Source organism: Hipposideros armiger, unplaced genomic scaffold, assembly GCF_001890085.2.
Source record: "Hipposideros armiger isolate ML-2016 unplaced genomic scaffold, ASM189008v1 scaffold_337, whole genome shotgun sequence".
Lineage (NCBI taxonomy): Eukaryota > Metazoa > Chordata > Mammalia > Chiroptera > Hipposideridae > Hipposideros > Hipposideros armiger.
Genome location: NW_017731687.1, coordinates 1,984,990 through 1,996,536, shown reverse-complemented (window position 1 = coordinate 1,996,536; position 11,547 = coordinate 1,984,990). Strand labels below are relative to the sequence as shown.

Below are 11,547 nucleotides of genomic sequence, written 5' to 3'. Positions count from 1 at the left end.
TTTGTCAGCAATTATCATCTGTGAGTGACTCACATGGGTTATAGAGGTGAGTCTATGGTATTTATTAATCCTGGAAGAGTTGTTACATTAGTTTCTTGATAAATGCAAGATCAATACAAGGATTTGGGCACCAGCTTCCCACATGATGTAGGCAAGGGATGATGACTTCTTGTGTTTGGTATCAGTCACCCGATTCCAGTAAAAAAGGATTACTTTTTTTTTGCTTTGTTCTCAGACTGATGCATCTCCCAACGCAACAGAACTCAGATGCCAGGTACTTAATGCATAAGAATTATCCAGATTAATTCATGAGCATTTAATTCATTGAAAACACAGATTTCTGAGGTTTACCTCCTGGATACTGATTCCATAAATCTGAGAATGAGCCCAGTAATCTGAATTCTTAAGCTCTCCAAGTGATTCTAATATAAAGTTTGGGTAACAATGGTACTATAAGCTTTGAGGATTAAAATTAGATTTATTTTTGTCTTGTTCATGTCCTTCAAACAAAAGGATTGAAGGCAGTTTACAAGATGCATGTAAATACATTTTCAAAAACTAGACTTAAAAAACACCTACACAAACAAATAACTGAAGTGAGATCTGACTTTATTTACTCCACTATCAGGGGCACGTGGGGTGATGTTGCGGTTGACGTCCTCACCACATCCTTATCACGGATGTGGCCATGAGCTGTGAGTGAGCCATTATTACCCATCTCTGGAGACCCTTGGCATTGCTGCAAAGCCCAGCGTGGTGAAATCAGTTATTGGGGCAACAGTGCAATTACAGAGGGATGCTCATCTCTGTTAGGGTTTTAATATTTCTGGGGTCCCCTTCTGTAAACTGTCATATTGCCCAATACATTTATTGATCTAGCAGAACCCATGAAGGTGCCTCCTGACAAACTGATCTGCTTTGCTAAGCCCTTCCCAGCCCATGGACTCTCATACCTCTTGGCTCCTGCCCAAGCTGTTTCTGCCCAGAAAACTCCTTTTCATGTTTAAGACTCCATTCAAATATTGCCATCTCCAGGCAGTCTTCCTCCTCCACCTCCTTCACGTTCTTCCTTCCTTTCGTTCTTCATGAATTGAGCCCTTATCATGTCCTGTCACTGCACTAAGAGCCTCCTCATTTCCCTCCATTCTAGCATCTGCGACACTGCGCACCTTGCCAGCCTCATCCCCCGCCCTACTGTCTACACAGCTTCTCTGCTCTCTACACATTGGCTGCTTGTGCTCCTAACCCTCTGCAGGACCTTTTCATAGGCTGCATCTATTCACTGGTAGGTCCCTCCCCGCCACAGTTACACCTGAGACATAACATTTATTTTGTGATTCGTAGATTATCCTGTCTCCTCGCCCACACTGTGATCTCGCAGGGGCCAAACACTGTAACTCCGGTGCCTAGCACTGAGCCTGAGATATAGGAGGTGTCTGATAGCTTTTGTTGAGTGGATGAATGAAAACATACATTCCTGATAACCTCAAGGCACTCTCTTCCTGTGGATCAGTTGTTGTTAACCTTCTTTTCTCCATCGGCCCTCTGAGAGCCTCATGAAAGCTAGAAACCCTCTCTGCACAAATACACATGAATGCTTCCTCACACAAAATTTCCATACTATCTCAGTGTTCAAAAGCTCCCCAAATAAAGGGAATGTTGTCTATTAATTCCAAACTAAGATTCTTTTCTAGAGAGAGAAGCTGATGAATTGAGAATAGCTATCATGATGTAAGCCCACCACATTTAGAGATGACCTCCTGCATCTCAAAGCCTTGCGCATTTGGATGGCTTCGTGGAGATACTACACTGGTTGGTATGTGCCCTTTAAGAACTCATCTCCCTGCTTTTGTTGTTGCAGGAAAGAAGACAGCACAGAGGCAAGCCCATCCAGCTGGAAAATATTTACATCCCTCTCAACTGAGCAATGGAACAGAGGCAGCCCCATGATTTGCAATCCCTTCCAGGGAGCTGAGTTACAAGCCAAATGACCATCTTTCTATTTTAAGTCACTCATGGCGGCGTCTCTCCTCTAATACCAACTGGGCAGGCAACTCAAGAGATGGCTGTGGACTGTCAGGAGCCTGTATGCATTGGCCTGGGATGGTGGAAGGAACCTGGGGCTGGAGTCCCAAGGTCCTGGCTGGCTCAGCCACTCCTAAGCTGTGTCACTTTGCACAAATTACCTACCTTCTTGAAGTTCCACTTCTGCATCTGTTTGAGGTCCCTAACGCCTCCTTGAAGTTTTGTTCTGACAACCAAATGAGCTCATGGCTGCAAAAGTGCCCCGAATGCTGTCAGATGCGTCCCACGTGTCTGGGATCTTGTTTATAAAGCGTGAATCCATCTTCTCTCTTTCACGATACTGACCATCGCTCAGAAGCACACTCTGCCAGAAGTACTCATTACACTTAAGTCCTTGTAGCTGCTACCCAAGATGGGTGATATGGGGCATGGCAGGATAATGGTTTTAAAAAACCTTAGCAGTCATCAAGATAGTATAGAGCTCCTGTCTGTCCCATGGGACAGAGCTCAGAGAGTTCTTAGCCCACAGCAGGCACATAGGCAGCCCTCAGGCCAGATCAGGCTCACAAACATGTCTTGTTGGGCTTAACTTTTTTAAAATCATGGTAAAATACATATAACGTCTAATTTACCACCTTAACCATTTTTAAATCCCCAGGTCAGTGGCGTTAAGTATATTCTCATTTCTGCGTGACCAGCACCACCGTCCATCTCTGTGGCTTCACTCCAAGGCTCGGCTTTGTTTCTGGGTGTGGGTTGCCTCTGTATCTGGGCCCTGTCCATTACCCTGCCAGCCCCAGGCAGCGTGCTCCTCCTGGGACCCTGACCATCACTCTCCACTGGTATTTCTGTCTACCTGTGGTGCTTCTGTTACCACCGCCCTGTCCAGAGTCCTCAAGGGAGACCTCTGAGCTCCTTTGGGGCCAGTGAGGCACCCCTAGGGGGAGTAGTCCATCCCACTGCACATAGCAGGCCTGGTGTGGCCCCCGGCAGAGCCTTGCAGCTTACCTTCAGGCTTTGGATGAAATGGGAACGTGAATGGAGAAGTGCTTTGTAAACTCTTACGTTCTGCATGAACATACAGGATTTGACTTTCATAGGCTAGAGCGCTGAGGGAAGCCCTGGTACGGGAGGTAGAGATTAGGGCTAAAACCAGAATCACTGTGCTGGAGTTAGGCACTGCAGCTTCTTAGCTCCGAGACCGTGGGAAAGTCGCTTCCTGCTTCAGTTTACTCACCTGGAAATAAGGTAATAAAATACCTGCCCAGCCCCTGCTATAAGCATTAAGGGGTAAAGTGGATGGGAAGGCACTTTGCAGACTTCAGTTTCGTGCATATGCTTTATCCACATCACCGAGTCAATGCATATCTGTTATGCACCTACTGTGTGTCGTTCTGAACGATTTGGTCTATCTTGTGACAGTTTGGAAAAGGACCCCAGGCTAAGGAAGAAAAGAATTGCCTGTCAGATGGTTGTACTGCGCACTCATAGATTATGATTAGCAACAGCCAGCGAGTTGGCATGGCAACGTTCCCCACGAACTGCTAGGCAGTGTTCTTAAAATAGGTTTGCCAGAGGTGTGAGGGGGCCACGACTCACACAGGCGGTGTGTCCGAGGCTTCTGCAGACCAAGGTGGCTGCACTGCCCTCCGTGTGCTCAGACTGGTCAAGCCACTGCCCTTCCCAAGCAGGCCAGGGGCACAGTCATTAAGACAACAGATCCAGAGGCATCCGTCATTAGAGCTGGAGACTTTATCTACGATAAACACTCGCGCCTTTCCCCATTTTACAGGTGGGGAAACTGGAGCCCAGAGAGGTTAAGTGGCACACGTGTAGTCACACAGCTCTTGACGGCAGTTGGGACTGAATTGGTTCTGATGTTATTCATGGAAGGTTCTCCCCTGTGCCACAATGCACGCTCTTCTCATCTGGAATTCTAGGTCTGGGCCTGATGCAATTCATTTTCTAATGGGTTACAATCCACATGGCATCACTTAGCAACAGGAATTAGATCAAGGAATTCTCTCCACGCCCCTATTTCCCCCCAGGAAGCCCTGAGTCCCAAGCTGTCATGGAGGCTCACCTTGTTCTTGGCATGGCTGAGATGACTGTGGTTTCCATCCACCCCTCCACAGCCTCCCTATCCTTGTTTCCCAGTGTGAAATTCAGGCAGCCAAGCTGATCAACAGTTTACCAATCGCTTTGCAATCAGATTATTGGATGAGTTCAGTTACCCATTATCGCAGAGGAGTGGGAACCCAAATCCTTTAAAAGATGAGTTCCTGTCTTACTATCTGTGTTGCTCAGCGATGTAGTGAATAAACTTCACAGACTGGAGGGGGAGATTTTTACCTTCAGGCAGGTGCGTTTCTGCTAAGAGATCACAGCTCTTGTTTAATTCCAGGGTGAAATTCCAGGTCTGGAATGTGAAACTTCTTGAGAACTCGGTCAACTTCTGAGAACAGGGTGCTAGACATTTTTGACATGTTTTAGCTAGTCAGCCTTTTTATCCCTATTCAGACAGCACCTCGCAGGGGAAGGGGCTCCAGGCGGGGAGAGTAGGGGAGGGGGTAGCATGAGCTCTGCCACCCCCGCTCTGGGCCATTTGTAGGATGTAACGGTTGCACTCCATCCTGGTGGTGACTTTTCCCTCTGTTTGCACGTCGCACTCACCTGCAGAGCTCTTTAAAAAACCAAAGCCAGGCCCCATTCGAGGCCCCTTAAATCAGGTTGTCTTGCGTGGGGTCTAGGCAAGCGGTCTTTAAAAGCCCCCCCCCAGTGATTCTAGTGGGCATCCAAGGGAGAACCCTCAGACCTTAGTCTCACAGGCCCTCCCAGCTCTCCCATCCCCCGTGTTGATTGAATTCTCAGATGCTGCTGCGAGGTTCTTCCACGTCGGACTCCTATTTGTCTTTGTTACTCCTGGGAAAGAAATGTGTACTCAGGAGTGACAGGAGGAAACGTCTCATCTTTGAAATATTTTTGATCATGTGTCGGCTTTGTAAACTCACCTGTAAAGGCCCTTTTAAGTAGCTAATGGTGCTTATGCAAATGAAATGCATGACACTCCATGGGACTCAGCTGCACTCTGCCAGGACCTGGGTGGGGAGCTTGTGGTGGCTGATCTCAGGGCAGTGACATGAAAGTCACTGGGCCATGTGATGATAAACACACGAAGTGGACATCTTGGGTTCAGCTGCACGCATCCTCACGTCTTTCAGAAATAGATATTCTAAGTCCACTATGATACATAAATTTACCAGTGTGTAAATAGAAGCAGATTTCTATTTGGCGTTTGCAGTGATGGCCAACCGTTTTCCTACCTGGCTTTGAACTAAATTCTTTGGAAATTCTCTGGTGGCTTCAGGAGGCAGAGAAGGAGAAACCCCTGGGTTTTTTTTTTTATGTATTTAGCGCTCTTTCATGTTTTATGAGAATTCCTAGAAAAAGATGGTGCGTGCCTTGGACCTAAAACTGCTTTTAAGAAGTCAGTGGGCTTAGGATGGAAGGATTGGGTTTCTTTATCCCATTCGATTTTCCCTAAATTTTACTCCAGTTTCAGCAAGAATACTCCCATCCGACTCTGACTTCTGTATCCTTGGCATACATGTACTACATAGCCATGGAAAGACTAACGGGAGAGGTGACACCATCAAAACACGGTTTCTCCAACACCATTATTTTTTTTTTACTTTGAAAAACATTATCATGCTATACCCAAAGGTGGGCTGATGACACCTTTATATGATGATAGAACAAGGGAAGAGAAAGACCAAGGAATGGGATTGTTCAAAATGTCTGAACACTTGATGTAAACTTGGTATCAGTGTTTTCTTTTTAAAGCAAAGTGATATAACACAGTGTTTGTAAATGTGTCATTTAAAGTCATTGGGGCAATAAATATCTATGCAACAATGTTGTAACTATTAACTATTAGACTTTTCACTGGAACGAGGACACGTCCTGCCTCTGACAGAGAGCGGAGGATGAGTTATGGACCAGATACAGTGGGTTTGAACTAGGACCCTGCCACCCACTGGCTGTGCTAGCTTGGCACAGCACACTTACCTTTCTTAGTCTCAGTGTCTCTATTGGAAAGGTCAGGGGATGCGTGGACATTAATGAGTTAGCGCATGTTTCCTAAAGCGCTCGGCACATATTCGTGCTCTGTGATGTTGGAAACGCCCCTGTCCCCGCACCTCTTTGAAAATGCCCAGATGCATTTCAGTGCCACAGTGGGGCATGCACCACCGACCTGAGTTGGATGATAAGATGATCTCCCGAAGTTCAGGTTTGCACAACCAACGTTTGATGGAGAGGCGGGGACGGAGTTTGGGTGTCACTGGCAAAGGCGATGGACGAGGCTTGCGAGTTCCTTTTGGCAGAACCTTCCCGCCTCCTTCTTCCAGGATGAAGCCTGAGCTGATAGCACATGGAAGCTGTGACGCACAGACATCAATTTGAAAACTGTGTGTTCCCACTGGATCCCAAATGCACAATAACTCTACAACTTGCGAGCGCATGAATCTAACAGGACTCCTCTATTATACGTCTCCATTCATGAACACAAGGGTCAGAATGTTCATAGTCCAAGTTCAGCCTCTCTCTTCACTTAGAAGCACTGGTTTCCATGGGAGTGGTCTGGCCACTTGAGAGGACCCCCTTCCTTTTGGAGGTTCTTCAGCAGGACCCTCCCTTGGGTGCTGGAGCAAGGGCTGTCACCCAACCCCTGCCTGCAGTGGAATGAGCAACCAGCCCTTGGAGACACTCGTCAGATTCCCGACCATGTTAATTGGGTTCAACACTCCTTCTGGGTTTTCAAGATGTGTAACGATTGCTCAATCTTGTGTAAACTAGGCTGACATTTTCTCTTGTTACCAAGATGTATTTTTCTATGTTAGTTAAATGTGTAATTTTGTACATTAAAATGTATGCTTTTTTTCACAAAGTTTTTTTTTTCTCTCTTTTGAATGTTTAACTTATTGATGGCTCATGAGAAGGTGTTGTACACCCTGGCACAATACAAAAAGGCAATGATACCAAGACTCCTGATTTTTGGTGAGGAATAAATGATCTTCTCAGACGTCAAATCCATTGTACAAATAACGAAGCGATTTCCTGGATGGTCCATTATATGCCTGTATTAGTTGACGAGCGTTGCCATAACAAGTTCCCATGCACCTAGGGCCTTAAAACAACACGTGTCCCCTTACAGTTCTGGAAGTCCGGAATGGCTCTCACGGGGCCAAAATCTAGGAATTGGCCAGAATGCCTTCCTTCCAGAGATCCTCGGGGGGAACTTGCTTCCTTGCCTTTTCTAGCTCCGAGAAGGTGCTTGCGGTCTTTGGCTCATGCTCACGTCCTCCATCTTCAAAGCCAACGGTGTAGCCTCTTCAAACCTCTCTCTGCTTCTGACACCTACTTCTGTTGTCACACGTCCTCTGACTCTGATTCTCCTGCCTCCTTCCTTCACTTATAAAGGATCCTTGCGGTGGCTTTAGGCCACACTGGGTAACCCAGGATAGTCACCCCTTCTCAAAATCCGTAACTTGATCACATCTGTAATTTCCTTTTTGCCATGGAAGGTGACATGGACACACGTTCTGAGGACTGGGCGGTGGCCATCTTTGGGAAGGAGGCATTTTTCTGCCTCCCACGATTACCTATGAACTGATACGGAGGCAGCAGACAAAAGCAGACACTGTAGAATCAAAGAGGCTTGAATGTGACCTGTATCTCTGCCACTTGCCTGTAACTTCAGGCAGCTTGCTTAACTTCTTCTGATCCTCTCTCTTTATATCCAAAAATGAGTGTAATATTCCATTACGTGCCTCACAGATTTGCTGAGTATTATACACCTGACAATAAACTACAATTCCCTTTCCCTCACTTTTTATAACTGATGTATTTTTAAAAATATATTTTTTTGTTGTTTGACACCCCCCCCCCCAATAAAGCCCTGGTGGAGGGTGTGCATCAGAGCTGAGTGGCCTTCCTGCTGCCATCTGACGTGGACCTCTCTGTTCTCTGCCATCACCCTGGAAATCTTCATGGTCTGACGGGATGAGCTCCTGGCCTGTCCTTCACCAAATGTCATGCTTTCATTTAACTCCCTCCCTGGAGAACTAACAGAGGCAGTTGGAGAACAGGATGGGAAGGTCATAGCCATTCTCTGGACCAAGGAGGATTTGCTCAGGTTTCCTGGACTTGTTTTTTCTGCTAGCCTCTGCCAGAGGCCACTCCCCTCAGTCTCCCTGCAGGCTGGTGGGCACATTTTCTAACTTATACACCAGCCTTGTTTCCTGCCTCCTTGTTTTCTCTGCTACACTTGAGTTGCTGGCCTTGCAACAAGGAGATGTTGTAGAAAGGACTCAGACAAACCTGGGTGGAATCCCAGCAGGGTCACTTCCTGGTGGTTAACTGAGCGGTGGGTTTAAGGCTTGTCATGCTCTGCACTCCAGCCTGAAAACAGAGGTAGCATGGTCTGCCACATGAGGCCGCAGAAAGCAGAACAGGATGTGTGTGTGTCAGAAATGAACAACATGTGCAAAGATGCTTACATATGGTGGGTGTGCGATAAAAGTCAGATCCTCTCCTTCCTAGAAGAGAGGCATGGTGAGGAGTAATAGAAAGCCTGTGACACACTAGGTGGCTAAAAGGAGTGTCGGATGAATGTTGAATGATTAATTTGACCAAAGTTGCACGGAGAACAGGATTCTAACTCAAAAATCTAGATTCTTCTGACGACACCAATCCATTCTTTAATCTCCTTTCTCCCAATGGAAGCTCTGCAGCCAGGCTTATTGGGGGCGGCTTAAGGACACTGGTTAAGATGCAGACTCTGGGACCACAGTCCTGTGTTTAAATCTTCAAATGGCATCATTTATCAGCTGTGACCCTAGGCAAGTTACTCATCTCTCTGAGCCTCAGTGTTCTCATCTGTAAAATGAAGACGAAATAGTACCTACCTCAAAGGTTGCTGTGAAGCTTAAAGGAGTTACTATATGTCAAGTGCCTACCGTGGTCCCCGGCACATAGTAAGCTCTCTACGAGTGGGAACTGTTATCCGTTTTTGCTTCCGCATAAAGATAACTCTTTCTCTCCTTCCTTGCGTCACTCCTTCCTAGTCTTGACAACAGCCTAGCCCGTTCTCACAACGGAAGGGGTTTTCTTGGAAAGTAGTGAGTTCTCCATCACCAGCAGTATTTTACCAAAGCCTGAGACAAAATCTCCTCAAGATGTCGAGAGCAGATTCAGACATACAGCATGCGAATTGACCTCAAAAGTTCTGTTGAACTCAGATTCTTGGATCCTCTGGTTTTTCTGTGTGTTTATTCACTGTGGATATTTGTGGAGTTCTAGAAGTTTCTGTGTGGTCTTCAGTATAGAATGTCCTTGCCTGGACTGTGCTGAGAACAGTATTTCACAGGACAGAAGTTTGTATTGAAAACACTGGCAACAATGCAACCTAGAGTCCTGCAGACCTCTAGAGGATCATCTGTGACACATCTGTGAAGGGTGCCCGGGCACAAAAGGAAGGAGGCCAGAATGGGGGAGGGGGTAGGTAAGAGAGAATGAATGGAGGCAGGGATGGTGATGGTGATATTCCCTGTTCTTATTTATGTTTAGCACTCTCTCCCCTACTATAATATAGACTTCTTGAAGGCAGGGACTTTATGAATATTAATCTGTGTGTTCCCAGCACTACTTTGTGTCTGAAGCACAGAAAAGGGACTTTTTCTAAGTGCCCACTGTGCTTCAGCCTGGCTGAGCAGCAGTGAGATCTGAGGCATTAGACAGCTGCTTCATTTCTCCCTTCCTGTTTCCTCAATCTGCCCAGTGGGGAGGAATTAATACCTACTTACTGCACAGACCAGCTTGCTCTAGGGTTAAAAGGCAGTAAATGCAGGGGGAGGGGTGTCAGCTGAGGCCATGGAGCCAGTATCCCCAGAGTCTTCAGTCCATGGGTCCCAGCAGTCACAGGAAGGATCACGTGAATCCTGCTGTCTGTGTGGGACTCCCAGAGGCTATGAGGACTGGTGCTGAAGGGACAGCTCCCAGCATGTGGTGGTGGTGGGATGTGGGGGGGTGTTTGTGCGCAGTGCCAGGCACACTAGCTCCTGGCTGTGGTCCCCACCCCGCCCCTGATGTTGCGTGTCTGGACTCGCCGCGGAGGGGTTTGGCAGTTGGGGATTCTGCCCCTCCAGAAAGAACAGCTGGGACCACCAGGTCCCTGGAAACTCTTAGAACCCTCTGCCCGATAATAATCATGGAAAAAGGAGGGACGGTGTCTAGGAGACTCACACTGCTCCTGCCTTGAAGAAGGGTTGAGGGGAGCCCCACCAGAGAGACCTCAGGCCCCAGTACCCTCCATTCTGGCCCTAGTCAAGGAGGCAAGCTGCAAGCTCCTGGCAGCAAGGGTAGGCTACGAGTATATCGGGGCGTCACGGAAGGTGGCCCCTAGATTGGGGAATATTTGGGTGACTGACAGGACTGTGTGTGTATGTATGTGGTGACCTATCTCTTTGTGTGTCTTTTCCTGGAGTGTTTCTATTAAAGCTCTTGACTTCCCTTATTTCTGGCGTGGATTTGTGTGTGGGTGTCCTCTTGGGGTTCATGTGTGTGGACTCACTTTGTGAGTTTGCCTTTGGTATGGGGGTGTGAAACTCTCTGTGTTGTGTGGGTGCTGCAGGAGTGAACATCATAGATGTTTGTGAGTCACTGGTTCGAGTGCAAGAGTGTATTCCTCTTGTCTGAGTGAAGGTGGTCCTAGCGGTTTCTTCTCGCCTTGCTGTTTCATCCTTCCTGGCGTTCAGCACTGCCCAGCATGTGTGTGTGTGTGTGTGTGTGTGTGTGTGTGTGTGTGTGTGTGTCCCTCCTTAGAATGTTAGCTCCCAGAGGGCAGGGTTTGGTCTATTTTGTTCACAGCGCCGTCCCCAGCAACAAAACAGTGTTAAGCACCAATGGATGGTCACTGCATAACAGCATTGAGAGAATGAACGTTGTGTCCGATATGTGAGTGTCTCCCCAGCTGTGCAGTCAATCTCAGTGTGATGCTGTGTATGCGTGGGGTTGGGTGACTGAGAATTCTGGTGTGTGTGTGTGTGTGTTAATAGACTCGGAATACGTGCAAGCATGTATGCGAGTTCCAAATTGTCTATGATGCGTGTGAACGAGCCTGTGTGTCTGGGGAGCGCGTGTGCAATCGACTCTCGAATGTGTGCCAGCATGTTTGTGCATCTTTCACGTGTTTGTATGGCGTAATTGTCTGGTGTGCTAGCGCCAACCTGTGTGTGCCTCGGGCGTGTGTACGTGCGCGCGTGTGCATGCACGCGGCCCCCACCTTTCGCGCCCTGCGCTCGGCCTGGGTGCGGGGAGCTGGGGTGCGGCGAGGGCACTGCGGTTCGGCTGCCCGCCCTCGGCGCTGCGGCTCGAGCACGTCACCGTCCCTCCCTGCCTTCGCCGCGGTCCCCGCCTCCCGGTCCTTTGTAGCCGGCCGCCGCGCTCGCCGCCAGCCGCCAG

The 11,547-nt window shown here is 47.9% G+C and overlaps 1 long non-coding RNA gene across 1 annotated transcript in view; it reads left to right on the top strand.

The window, feature by feature from the left end:
- The window catches only part of LOC109392590 (uncharacterized), a 69,389-nt gene extending 62,458 nt beyond the window's left edge, over window positions 1-6,931 (top strand). Inside the window, exon 4 of the long non-coding RNA XR_002126084.1 lies at window positions 1,862-6,931. This is a non-coding gene — a long non-coding RNA (uncharacterized LOC109392590). The remainder of the gene's footprint in view (window positions 1-1,861) is intronic.
- The last annotated feature ends 4,616 nt before the right edge of the window (window positions 6,932-11,547 follow it).